At 43.6% G+C, this 13,623-nt stretch overlaps 2 long non-coding RNA genes across 2 annotated transcripts in view; both read right to left on the bottom strand.

The window, feature by feature from the left end:
- The window catches only part of LOC139620284 (uncharacterized), a 266,597-nt gene that overhangs the window by 917 nt on the left and 252,057 nt on the right, over positions 1–13,623 (bottom strand). The gene's annotated exons all lie outside the window — the stretch shown is intronic.
- Positions 2,331–12,512, bottom strand: LOC139620265 (uncharacterized). The gene is made up of 3 exons (XR_011690783.1): positions 9,573–12,512; positions 9,208–9,373; positions 2,331–7,831 (listed from the first exon to the last, which is right to left on the bottom strand). It is a non-coding gene; the product is annotated as an uncharacterized lncRNA (long non-coding RNA).

Here is a 13,623-nt window from a genome sequence, read left to right as displayed (position 1 = left end):
ATGTTTGGACTGCACTGACTGGGAGGTGTTCAGGACTGCTTCCAACAGTCTGGATGAGTTCACAGAGGCTGTGACGTCATACATCAGCTTCTGTGAGGACTGCTGTATCCCATCATACACCAGGGTGAGTTATAACAATGACAAACCCTGGTTCACAGCTAAGCTCAGTCAGCTCAGGAGGCAAAAGGAGGAAGCTTTCAGGAGTGGGGACAGGGACAAGTTTAAAGAGTCCAAGTACAGGTTTAGCAAAGCGGTGAGAGAAGCTAAACGACTGTACTCTGAGAAACTTCAGCTCCAGTTCTCAGCCAATGACTCTGCTTCTGTCTGGAAAGGGCTCAGAAAGATCACAAACTACAAACCTAAACCCCCCCACTCCATTAATGACTTCCGTCTGGCCAACGATCTGAATGAGTTCTACTGCCGCTTTGAAAGACAGTGGGACAAGCCTGACACTAACCTCCACATCAGAGCCACATCAGAACCCCCCTCCTCCCCTACCAAAGGAACGTCTCTCTCTATCCTGGAGAGAGATGTCAACAGGCTTTTTAAGAAGCAGAACCCCCGCAAAGCAGCCGGTCCTGACTCTGTCTCTCCATCATCCCTGAAGCACTGTGCTGATCAGCTGTCTCCAGTGTTCACAGACATCTTCAACACCTCACTGGAGACCTGCCACGTGCCAGCCTGCTTCAAATCCTCCACCATCATCCCTGTCCCCAAAAAACCAAGGCCCACAGGACTAAATGACTATAGACCCATTGCCCTGACCTCTGTGGTCATGAAATCATTTGAGCGTCTTGTCCTGTCCCATCTCAAATCCATCACTGACCCACTCCTGGACCCCCTGCAGTTCGCCTACAGAGCCAACAGGTCTGTAGACGACGCCGTCAACATGGCTCTCCACTTCATCCTCCAGCACCTGGACTCCTCAGGGACCTATGCCAGGATCCTGTTTGTGGACTTCAGCTCTGCCTTCAACACCATCATCCCGGCTCTGCTGCAGGACAAGCTCTCCCAGCTGAGCGTGCCTGACTCCACCTGCAGGTGGATCACCGACTTCCTGTCTGACAGGAGGCAGCACGTGAAGCTAGGAAAGCACGTGTCTGACTCCCAGACCATCAGCACTGGATCCCCGCAAGGCTGCGTTCTTTCTCCTCTGCTCTTCTCCCTGTACACCAACACCTGCACCTCCAGCCATCAGTCTGTCAAGCTCCTGAAGTTTGCAGACGACACCACTCTCATTGGACTCATCTCTGATGGCGATGAGTCTGCCTACAGGTGGGAGACTGAGCGTCTGGTGACCTGGTGCAGGCAGAACAACCTAGAGCTAAACGCTCTGAAGACAGTGGAAATGATAGTGGACTTCAGGAAGAGCCCAGCCCCACCCACCCCCATCACCCTGTGTGACTCCCCCGTGGCTACCGTGGAGCATTTTCGCTTCTTGGGAACCACCATCACACAGGATCTCAAATGGGAGCTAAACATCAGCTCCCTCATCAAAAAAGCTCAGCAGAGGATGTATTTCCTGAGGCAATTGAAGAAGTTCAACCTGCCAAGGACTATGATGGTGAACTTCTACACCTCCATCATTGAGTCCATCCTCACCTCCTCCATCACCATCTGGTACGCTGCTGCCACGGAGAGGGACAATAACAGACTGCAGCGTATCATCCACTCTGCTGAGAAGGTGACTGGCTGCAATCTTCCGTCCCTCCAGGACCTGTACGCCTCAAGGACTCTGAGGCGTGCAGGGAAGATTGTAGCTGACTCCTCCCACGCTGGACACAAACTCTTTGAGTCACTCCCCTCTGGCAGGAGGCTGCGGTCCTTCAGGACCAAAACCTCTCGCCACAAAAATAGCTTCTTCCCATCTGCTATTAGCCTCATCAACAAGGCTAGAGAGCCCCACTGTTGCTGATCAATTGCACCAATCACCAGAAAAAATTCCTTGTATGTGAAAACATACTTGGCAATAAAACTGATTCTGATTCTGATTCTGATTCTGAGAAGGATGGGACATAGCTGGTCTGCAAATTTTTTTAAGAATTCGCTTGGGAACCCATCGGGTCCTGGGGATTTTCCAGCTTGCATGAGCTTAATTGCATTCATAAGTTCCTGTACCGAAAATGGTTTGTCTAGCGGGGATGCAGTTTGGTTATTAATTGTGGGGACATTTATTTTCTTGAAAAATGAATCAAACAAACCATGGTCGCCAAGAGATTCACTATCATACAGCTTCGAGTAAAATCTATGAAAACATGAATTAATCTCAGAGTAGGTGATAATGTGCAGTTCATATCCCCTCCAAGGATAAGATAATGTGTATCCATGTTAGGGATATGTGCAAAGAAATTTATAAAAAAAAGAATTATCATCCCAATGTGGTGCGTATACATTAGCTAGGACAACTGGTGTGTTATACAGTCTGCCCACTACAATTATATAACCCCATGAGGAGTCTGTTTCAACCTTTGACATAACAAATGGGATGTTCTTATTAACAAAGATGGCCGCACCGCTAGATTTGGAATGAAAATTAAAATGATATGATTGCCCAATCCATCCTCCCCTGAGTCGTAAATGGTCAAAGGTTCGGAGATGCGTCTCCTGGAGAAAGGCAATTCCCACCTTTAATTTTCCCAAATGATTCAGTACTTTCTTTCTTTTAGTAGGGTGGTTCAAGGATTTTACATTTCAGCTTCAGGTTACATCACAATTAGCTGATTTGTTTAAAAAAGTCGTAGCCATATTCAAATCAGAGAAAGACTAGCGGCGCATTAAGTCTGCCTGTATTTATACTTTCAAAAATGTTGAAAGGACCTTTAAAAGATAAGTAAGAATGAGCAATAACCCAAGAGAAAAAGAAAAAAAAAACTGATCGTAAACCCAGGTACAACAAATCCCCAACCATCACCTGAAAGAACAAGGTGATTCCCAAACCCCTTGCCATAGTATCTACACATTTAAGTGCTTGTGTGAGGATACACTAGTTCTAAAAGAACAAACTCTGTTGTAGAACATAGCTTTGTATGAGGCACCTTCGAAAATGTTTCAAATTAAAAGGTTATTTTTCCTTTTACTTTTTTTTTTTAAACAAAAAACAAAACAGAACAAAGATTACTTCTTCTGTTGTCTGCTGAGAAGGCTATAGACAGAAAGGAAAATGATACTGACACACAACAGTATTCTGACCAGTCCAATTATTATATCTGTTGTAAGCAAAAATAAAAGAGTGAAAAAACAGCACAATTTTGATATCTTAGGTGCTCTACTTCTTCATCTGGAACAGACAGGAGCCATTTGGCCCTGTTGAGTGTATCAGTCAAGGTGATGTGTTTACGTGACAGAAGGGACAGCACCAACCTTATTCATGCAGAATTTAGCTATTCTCACTCATTTCACGTCATGGTCAGTCTTTTGAAGAGTCCGGTAGGATTCTGGTTTTCACGTAGGCCATTGCTTCTCCCGCGTTTTCGAAAGTGCTTGTCAGTTCAGTTATGTGTGATCCAGAGTCGTGCTGGGTAGAGAAGGCCATATTTAACACCGTCTCGTCCACGAAGCAGTCGTCTCACCTCGCTGAAGGCGGATCTGGCCTGCACGACGCTCGGGGGGTAGTCCGGGAAAATGGAGATGTCGCTCCCGTTGAACCGGAGCGGCCCGAACTCCCTGGTGCGGCGGAGGATGTCAGCACAGTCTTGGTAGTAGTGGACTTTTGCCACGATGACACGGGGTTTACCCTCTTGGCTTCTCGGCTGTAGACCCCTGTGAGACCAGTCGATCAGGACTTCTTTGTCTATTTTTAGCACTTCTCTTAATAATTTGGAGACAGCTGTCTGTGTGCTTGAGCCTCGGGTCTCTGGAACATTTAGTATTCAGATGTTGGAGCGTCTCATTCTTCCTTCCATATCGAGACATTTCTCCCACAAGTTGCCGACTTCCGTCTCGAGTTTCCCCACTTTTGTTTGTAGAGAAGTCTGAGCATGACGAGAGCCCCTGCTCCATGTGTGCCACTGTTGTTTTCATCATCTCCACGTCGGAGTGGATAGCTGCGGTATTGTTTGCTAGCTCCATTTTTACTGCCTGTAGCTCGTACTTAATGTTTTCAAAATCTTCGGCCAGAGCGGACTTGAGTTCTGACCTGAGCAGTATAGCTATGTCCGTTTTCAACACCGTGAGGATTTCTGCTTTCAGGTCCGCAACGTCCATTTGGTCTTCCGGCTCAGGCTCAGGTGTGTTACACCTGGGTGGTGAGTCACTTGTGCTCGAGGCTTTGGGCCTGGTTGCGTTGGTTCCTCTGATGAACTCGAATTTTTGCAAATTGTAGGCCATTTGCGGTACGGCGTCTCAATAAAAATAACAAACTGAAAAGGAATTAACTCAGAACAATGTGTCGTAGTTTTCTTTTGGTTTAAGGTGCCTAAAAAGAACTTTTAACCTGAAATTCAGCAGAGCATGTTGCGCCCCCCGTTATCTGAGTAATTTGATTCGATGCTGTTCTTGCCTTCAGCTGATGAGCCAAGAGACGTCCAGCTTTGTCTCCATGTTCGTACGCCAACCCCCGAGAGTGAAGGAGAAGCTGTTCAGCTTCAGAAGTGAGAAGGAGATCAAGTTCTGTTTGGAGTCTTATTCTTTCTTTATATAACTCCGGTGTATTTGCAGACGATAATTTATTATCTAGATCTGCGATGGCTTCCTCCAGCTCTTTCTGTCGAGTTCTGCGCAACTTATTTGCATGAGATGTGAACGAAATAATTCTACCCCTTATGTAAGCTTTAAGAGTGTCCCATAATATGGACGGGGAGGTTTCATTATTTTTATTAATTTCACAAAAGAATGTAATCGATTCAGAAACATGCTTACAAAAGTTGGCATCTGCCAGCAAGAGAGGATTTAGCCTCCAATGTCTGAATCCCTTTGGCTTCATACTAAAGTGGAGGTCCAAGATTACTATGGCATGATCCAACACTGTTATGGGTAAGTATTGGGCGGAGACAATCTCTGGAATAAGTTTTTTCTCTATCAAGAAGTAGTCTATCTGCGAAAATGAGCGATGTGCATGGGAGAAAAAAGAATACCGTCTTACCGAAGGGTGTAAAAATCGCCAAGGATCAACAAATCCATATTGATTCATAAACGTAGAAAAAGCCTGGGACATTTTCGTAGATGTAGTTGATTGCGGGCTGGACCTGTCCAGTGTTGGATCGATCACACAGTTCATGTCTCCTCCCATTATCAGAAGGTGAGAATCTAAATTTGGAATTGCAGTAAATAATGAGCTCACAAAATTATGGTCATCCCAATTGGGAGCATAGGCGGATATTAGGATTACCTGTTTTGCGTATAATGTGCCAGTAACAATAACGTAACATGTTTGAGTCAGTTATTACTTTATCTGAGGTGAAATTAACACTTTTCCTGATTAGAATGGCCGTGCCCCTTGTTTTAACATTAAATTGAGAGTGGAAAATTTGGTCAATCCAAGGTCTATTTAATTTTCTATGGTCTGAGTTGCATAAATGCGTCTCCTGAAGAAACAAATGTCAGCATTTAGATTTTTAATGTGTGTCATAACTTTTGTACACTTGATCGCAGTGTTTAGCCCACCAGTGTTTAGTGAAATAATCCTCACAGCCTGTCCACCCGCCGCACCTCCACTTGTTACGCTAGCCATGGATAAGAGTCCAGCAGTAGGATTATCGGGTCAGTGTCAAGGAGCAAGCAGCCAAAAGTGAGTGAAATCCTCTGTACAGAAATAGCACAAAATAAAGTTAATACACAAATAGCACAAAACTCAAAATAGACAAAATCTGGTGAAGACATTCTTCCCCATCCCTTCTCCCCTGTCCCATTAATCAAAACTAAACCCGGATGTTCATACTTCCCTTTCTGCGTCGTCCTTCCTCTTCTCCTTAACTTGTCTCAGCTCTCACAGCTTTAAAAAGCCAGTTGAGACCCCCCAGAATCAAATGTGAACCTTGAACACCTTTTCCATAACACTTGTATAGTATATATATTTATCAAAGTGGTTTGAATACCATACCAAATGTAAATGTAGAATAGAAATAAAAAACAGGGGATAATCACTTAGAGTTAAGATTAAAAGAACTGCAAAGTTAGTCCCCTTTTCATTATAATAACAATTTTTAACCATGTATCAGCTTGATAACCTTTTAACTTAAAAGTGACATGAAATTAAATAAAATAAAATACAACTTATTCTTTCTTCTATTAACTTCGAATTAGAATTAGGTGAAGTGTAATGTCATGCACAGCACCAGCTACCTGTTTGTAGTTTAGATGATATGCCCATGTTAAGTGGTGACAGTCATAACACATCCAGGGAAATGTTGCCAAAGCAAGACTCATAATAGCAAAATGACATGCTCATTAACACACATCATGGCAAAGAACTTTAACAAACCTGTCCCAAAGGCTGCTTACATCTGCCATTCAAAACATATTCATTATTATTGCAACCGTCTACCTACTTATCGAGGCATTTACACATTGGTGTCAAATAGCCTTACCTATTTTGGGAAATTTCAATCCAAGCTAGAAATTGATCACTGAATAAACACAAAATAGAAGAGGCTTGTTTGACAGGAGGCTTTTTTTTTTTCCATTAAATGCTGCTTACAAACAGGGCAATAAAAGTCCACAGGCAGTTCTTTAACACCACTCCAGTGGAACAAGCTGTTGCAAAGTGTGCACCCAATCTGACAGAAAAGGAAAACTATTACATGTCTTACCCACTACTCATGTGTCATGTTGACCACACTGCCAACACAGTTCAGACAAATGGACCCAAATCATCTGTTGATTACAGATAGTCATGTCATTTCTTCAAATAAGTACTTGCATTACAAGGAAATACTGAAAAATCTGAACCAACCCGTTTCCTTGATCAGCATTTTGGCTACACTGTAACAAAATTACCTTAAAATTTACAGTAACTTACTGGCAACAATTGGCCAGCTAGTTACTGTAAATATGTTTTACAGTAGACATACTGTACTTCCATTCACAGTATTTGTTTATTTACTGTAAAATAAAAAACAATTAAACACTGATTTCAGTTGTTTTTACAGTATTGAGTGTTTAACTGTAAAGTAAATACCAATTAAATACTGTGATTTCAGTTGCTGGTTTACTGTACAAATTAAAACAGTTAAGCATCGTTATTTTTTGTGGTATTATATATGGTAATACAGTACTATTAACAGTAGGTAACAGTTGGTCACTGTAAATTCAGTTTCTCATTGTACAATTTAAATACTGTATCACCGTGATATACTATTACCCATCATCAACAGAATGACCCATATTCTAAAATATTTCAATTAACTACAGAAAAGAAGAAATTTGTTAACACAATTATTTATTCAAGACATTTGGTGAGCAAGAAGATGATAAAGCACAGGTTTACCAAACTTTTCAGAACAAGTACAACGATGTACCAAACCACTACTACAACTACTCAGACCCGCCACAAAAAAAATAGTAGTAGAGGAGACATTGAATAGGCTAACTGTTGTCTTAAAACAACTAACAATTTTTAAAATATTGCCATTATAGAAACAATAAAAAATAAAAAAGCCAGTTATGTCAGCCGGCCCAAAAGCTCAAACTATTAACAGGCAAGCTTCACAATTATACATTTTTTAAAAACACAACAAAATCAGTATCATAAAATACTTAACATTTGCATGAACAATGCATCTGGACACATAAGAAACTTCGTAAAGAGAAATCCTCTCATTCCCCTACCACTTGAAATAAAGGTCTATGGCCTCTTGACTGCCCTGAACTTGGAGACCCAGGTCCCAGTTGGACCCTGAAATTAAAGAAGAAAACACATTAAAAATTACATTACTTCAATTACTTTGTCAGTGTTTGCCCTAGCTTTTTTGTCTTGGGGGGGTTAAAGGGGGCCGCCCCCCAAATACACTGTAGGGGAAACACTGTTTGTAATGCACCATGTATGTGATGAGGGTCTACCATGGTGATGTCGTGTCAAGGGACTTATTCCTTATAGAAAGTGTGTCAAATATCCCAAGATGACAGTGCTGCATTCAGTTAGGTAGGTAGCCTACATTTTGATTCAAGATGCAATTGGCTTTATGCACAGCTCCACTACTTCCTGAATTAAGACAGCTCCTTTATTTCCTGTCTTACATTATTAAACCAACTGATTAATCCAGGTGTGTCTGACCATTGTTGTGAGGTGAGACACACCTGGATTAATCAGTTTGTCCAATAATGTAAGACAGGAAATAAAGGAGCTGGCTTAATTCAGGAAGTAGTGGAGCTGTGCATAAAGCCCATTGAGTTTAGCCATGTGTTAAAATTAGGGATGCACCGATACCTATACCAGTATGATGGCATTAAAGGCATGAAGGCGACGCTGGCTGCAGTGACGGGGAAAAAAAATCCACTGTACTGCATCGCGACTCTTCTCGATCTGAGGTAAAGAGTGTGTGTGTGTGTGTGTGTGTGTGTCCGTCAGTGTCCAGTGTGTGTGTGTGTGTCAGTGTCCAGTGTGTGTGTGTGTGTCCGTGTCCAGTGTGTGTGTGTGTGTCCGTGTCCAGTGTGTGTGTCCGTCCGTCCCCAGTGTGTGTGTGTGTCCGTCCGTGTCCAGTGTGTGTGTCCGTCTCCGTGTCCAGTGTGTGTGTCCGTCTCCGTGTCCAGTGTGTGTGTCCGTCTCCGTGTCCAGTGTGTGTGTCCGTCTCCGTGTCCAGTGTGTGTCCGTCTCCGTGTCCAGTGTGTGTGTCCGTCTCCGTGTCCAGTGTGTGTGTCCGTCTCCGTGTCCAGTGTGTGTGTGTGTCCGTCTGTGTCCAGTGTGTAGAAAAAAAAAAAAAAAAAAAATTCAAAACAAGTACGTAAGTACTCAGTATCGGTGAGTACGGAAATGCAAGTACTCATACAGTACTCGTTTTGGAAAAAAGTGGTATCAGTGGATCCCCAGTTAAAATGCTTAAAGAGATGTTGAATTAACTGTGTTTTTAACATGTTCTTTTATTGACCATGAATTACAGCATGTTTGATTTTTCCTGCTGAAGTCGACTCAAGAGCCCGGTGGACCATAGTCTCAATCACCAGTCACAAACATAACAGTAGCTTAACACACATTATTTAATAAAATATTTGATTTAGCATCTTTAAATAAACCATCTTGAACTTTCAATGCAAAAACTATTATCAGAACCTCACCTGCATCTAGTCAGTTTGCCAGTCGAACTCAGTGAAGTCCCTGATGAAGGAGATTACATGGGGGTTCATGTATGAAGTCTTCCGCTACACCACTCTCCCAGTCCTCTGGCTCATCTGCTCCTTGGCACTGCACTTGGTGGAGTCAGGATTAATCCTGACTAAAAACCTATGAAAATGAGTATAGGAGTTAAGGGTGGGACAATATGTACATGTTAACGAGTAATCAGTTAGCAAATCATAACTGTTTACCAAGAAAAACAAGGAAATTACTTTTCTGTTTACTGCAGAGTGGAGGATCCATGTTTCTGACAAAACACTCAAAACCAGTGATGGTTTTACAATCAACAATCTATGATGATTAATACCTCTGAACAAACTCCAGTGTTGCGCTGGCTTCCACCTGATACTCTAGGTTGAATACATAGTAACAGGCGAAGAGAGTGGCCAAAGCAGTGGTGAAGTCAACCAGGTGAGCAGCAGGTGGAATTACGACGCTCCCCTCGATCAACAGCATCCATTTTTTTGCAGTCAGGATTGTCTCTCCTTAGTAAAGAGAGACATTACAAAAATTATATTTCATAGCAATTCATTATATAAATGATTTGTCCCACATAAATGACTGTAAAAACAGATATGATATGGGTTGATCAGAAGTTTATATATTTATTGTTTATTAGAAAACTATTTACATAAAAGCTTCTGAATTTTGCTTCAGATAAATGTTTTGGATCACAAGAGTAAGAGAAGTATTTACAGAAAAAGGTTTCTACAAATACTTTACAAAAACATTCTCAAATGCACTTTGGCAATGAGGGGACCACACAAACTTTACTTTGCCTTTCAAAAGGCTTGTCAGGGGTGCAACTACCGTAGAAAAGTTTTTACAAAAACTGCGGTAGTAGCCTACCATTCCCAAGAATCGCATAAGCTCTTTCTTTGTAGTAGGAGCTGGGTACTGTACCACAGCCCTGATTTTAGCATCCACAGGACGCACCTGCCCCTGACTGACCACCCGGCCAAGATACGTCACCGTCACCCTGGCAAACTCACACTTTGCCGGATTGACAGTGAGACGTGCCTCAGCCAAGCGGTCAAACAGGGCATGAACTCGCAGAAAATGCGCATCCCACGTGTCACTGAAAACCACTACATCATCCAGGTAAACCGCACGACCTTCCAACCCCAACACCACCCTGTTCATTAAGCGCTGAAACGTTGCGGGCGCATTATGCAATCCAAAGCTCATCACTGTGTATTCATACAAACTGGTGGGTGTTATGAACGCAGAAACTTCCTGTGCACGGCCTGACAACGGCACTTGCCAGTAACCTTTCAACAGGTCAAATTTGCTCACAAATTTAGCTGCACCAACCTGGTCAATGCAGTCTTCCATGCGTGGTATGATGTGTGAATCTGGTTTAGTAACCGTGTTAACTTTACGGTAATCTGTACAGAACCGAGGAGATTTATCCACCAACAAGTAAGGTGATGCCCAACTGGAGGTCAATGGAACTGCAATATTATTCTTTAATATGTAGTTCACTTCATCCTCCATGATTTTATGCTTGTATGGTGCGCACCTATAAAACCGTCTGATTGGCATACTATCTCCAATATCTATGTCATGTTCTATTAGGTGTGTGTGTGTCGGCGTGTCACTGAACAAAACTGGATAACCCCTAATTAATTCAGCCAATTCCATAGCCTGAGATTCCGGCAAATGCGCTAAGAGACGGCCCAAATTAAGCAGCGTCTCAGTGCAGTTATTTGCGACTCAAGAACTCTGTCGGGCGCGCCGACATCCATGTCTTCAACAGAAGCCAATGGACCTGGAGGAGCAGAATTAACTGTGAGTACAGGACTGACATTCACACACTGCATCTTAGAATGTGTTATTTTAGCATCACTCGTACGCGAATAGTATGGCTTTAACAAATTCACGTGACAAGGCGTGAAGATTTTCTCCACTTTGGAGTGGCAATAAAATAATTTTGCTCTGACACTTGCCGCTCCACCATATATGGACCCGTGAATTTTGCTTTAATCGGAGAACCAACTACTGGAGTAAGAACCAAAACCTGATCCCCAGGGCTAAACTGGCAACATTCAGCCCGTCAATCATATAACCTTTTCATCTTTGAGCATACTCCAGATTTTCTCGCGCCGTCTCCACAGCTGTGTACAAGCGATGTCGGAAACCATTGACATAATTGATCAGATTCTTTGGAGGATCAGCCTCCACCAAACCATCTCGAAGAACAGCCAGAGAACCATGCACTGTATGGCCAAACACAAGTTCATTAGGGCTAAACCCAGTGCTCTCTTGCACGACCTCCCTGGCTGACATCAGCCATGGCAGTCCCTCTTCCCAGTCACCACGCATCTCCGTGCAATACGCACGCAAGAGCGACTTTAAAGTCTGGTGAAAGTGTTCTAGGGCTCCCTGGCTCTGAGCGTGACAGGCTGACGCACGGCTATGGTTCACCTTCAGCTGCCTCAGAACCTGAGAGAGAACATGTGAGACGTAAAATTGGTGCCCTGATCACTCTGAACCACACGCGGAATGCCAAAAATAGAGATGAACTGTGTCAGTGCTCTGACAACTGACCTTGCTGAGACCGAGCGCAGCGGATATGCAGCAGGGTACCTTGTAGTTTGACACATAACCGTCAGTAAGTAATCAGAATCCCCCTTCACCTCACTAACCCCTGGAGTAGGTGAGACTGGTGCAACCACACTACGGCTCTGCGCACACGTCATGGCGCAAGCTGGAAATACCTCCGGGTGCGACTGACCACTTTCATCCGGCTCCCCAGACGCCAGCGGCTTCAACAAAACCACAGGAGGAGGCGGCCCATCTGCCCACACAGCACCACCAGCCAGATCATTCCCCAGAATCATAACCACCCCATCAATTGGAAGAGCGGGGCGCACTCCAACAGCAACGACACCGCATTCCAGATCACACTCAAGCACCATGTTATGCCACGGTACGGGTATCAGCTCCATACCCATCCCCCGCATTAGAATACAATCTCCGGTCTCTGTCGCAGGTAAAAAAGGCAAGACTGACCCCACAATGAACAAGTGCCTGGCGCCTGTGTCACGCAAAAGTTTTATTGGCACACGCACCTCACTGCCAACCAAAGAGACAACAGCATCTGCAATAAATGGCTCAAAACCATCAATACTTGAAGCATCACATACCGACTCAAGCCCTGAAATACTGGAACAAGCCAGAGCAGGAGCAGGTGAGAAAGATTTACGCTTATTTCTAGACTGCAAAATAGGACATTGATCCTTCCAATGACCAGTGCCTTGACAATAATTACACCTCCTGCTCCCACCATCTTTATTATGGGAGGACTTAAAAGCATGTGAGGGCCCAGAGGATGAAAACTGCACACTGTATCGGGGATTACCATAGCTATTCCCCCTACACGTCCCAACATTCCCAGAGAACGCATCTCCAAAACTCCCTTTGTGGATTAGGACAAAATCATTGGCCAGCTCCGCCACTTTAAGCACAGTGGTTGCTTTCTGCTCACTTACATATATTGCAATACGTTGAGGAATCGAATTCTTAAATTGCTCCAACACCACTAATTCACAGAGGCTCTCAAAATCCTTCACATTTGCAGCAGAACACCAGCAATTGAAGTGGGACAGTAAATCACAAGCAAATTCCACATTAGTCTGCTTATCGCCTTTCTCCCAGTTCCTTAATTTTTGGCGATATGCCTCAGGAACCAACTCGTATGTTTTCAAAACTGCAGTCTTAACCTTAAAATAATCCAAACAATCAGTAGCACTTAATGCTGAGTATGCCTCCTGAGCCCGACCAGTCAGGACACACTGAAGCATTAAAGTTCTGTCTGCGTCCGGCCACTGCTATGCATCCGCGATGCGCTCAAACAAAAGAAAGAACGCAGCGGGATCCTGTTCATTAAATTTAGGCACTAAACGCAGATTAGCACCCACATCAAAGAAACTCTGCTCAGCTCGAGAAGCCACCGACCCCCTCAGCTGAAAGCTTTCCGTCTTAACCAAGCTCAATTTATACCGCTCAAACTCCAACTTCATCTTTTCAGTCTCTTGCCGAATTTTTTCCACTTGAACTTGCCGTTCCATTTCAACCTTAAGTCATATTTTTTCCCTGCTCAAACTGTATACCCAGCAACTGCTTACGCTGCTCAAACATCAGCTCTAACCCTGGCACAAACACTGGCACGGACACTGGCACCCCTGGAGTTGCCGTATCCGAAAAAAACTCTTTCCGCAAAATACCCCTCTCCACTAAAGTGGACAAAACAATGTCTTTAATGTCACCTTTACGCTTCTTATCTACAACATCAATCCCATAATGCTCGGCTATTTGTAGTAACTGATCCTTTGTACAGCCACAAACAAACACCT

The sequence above is a fragment of the Trachinotus anak genome, unplaced genomic scaffold (genome assembly GCF_046630095.1).
Source record: "Trachinotus anak isolate AG129_WGS33_773 ecotype Australia unplaced genomic scaffold, CSIRO_AGI_Tana_v1 ptg000004l, whole genome shotgun sequence".
Taxonomy (NCBI): Eukaryota; Metazoa; Chordata; class Actinopteri; order Carangiformes; family Carangidae; genus Trachinotus; species Trachinotus anak.
Note: the sequence above shows the minus strand (reverse complement) of the source record. Positions and strands in the feature narration are given on the sequence as shown.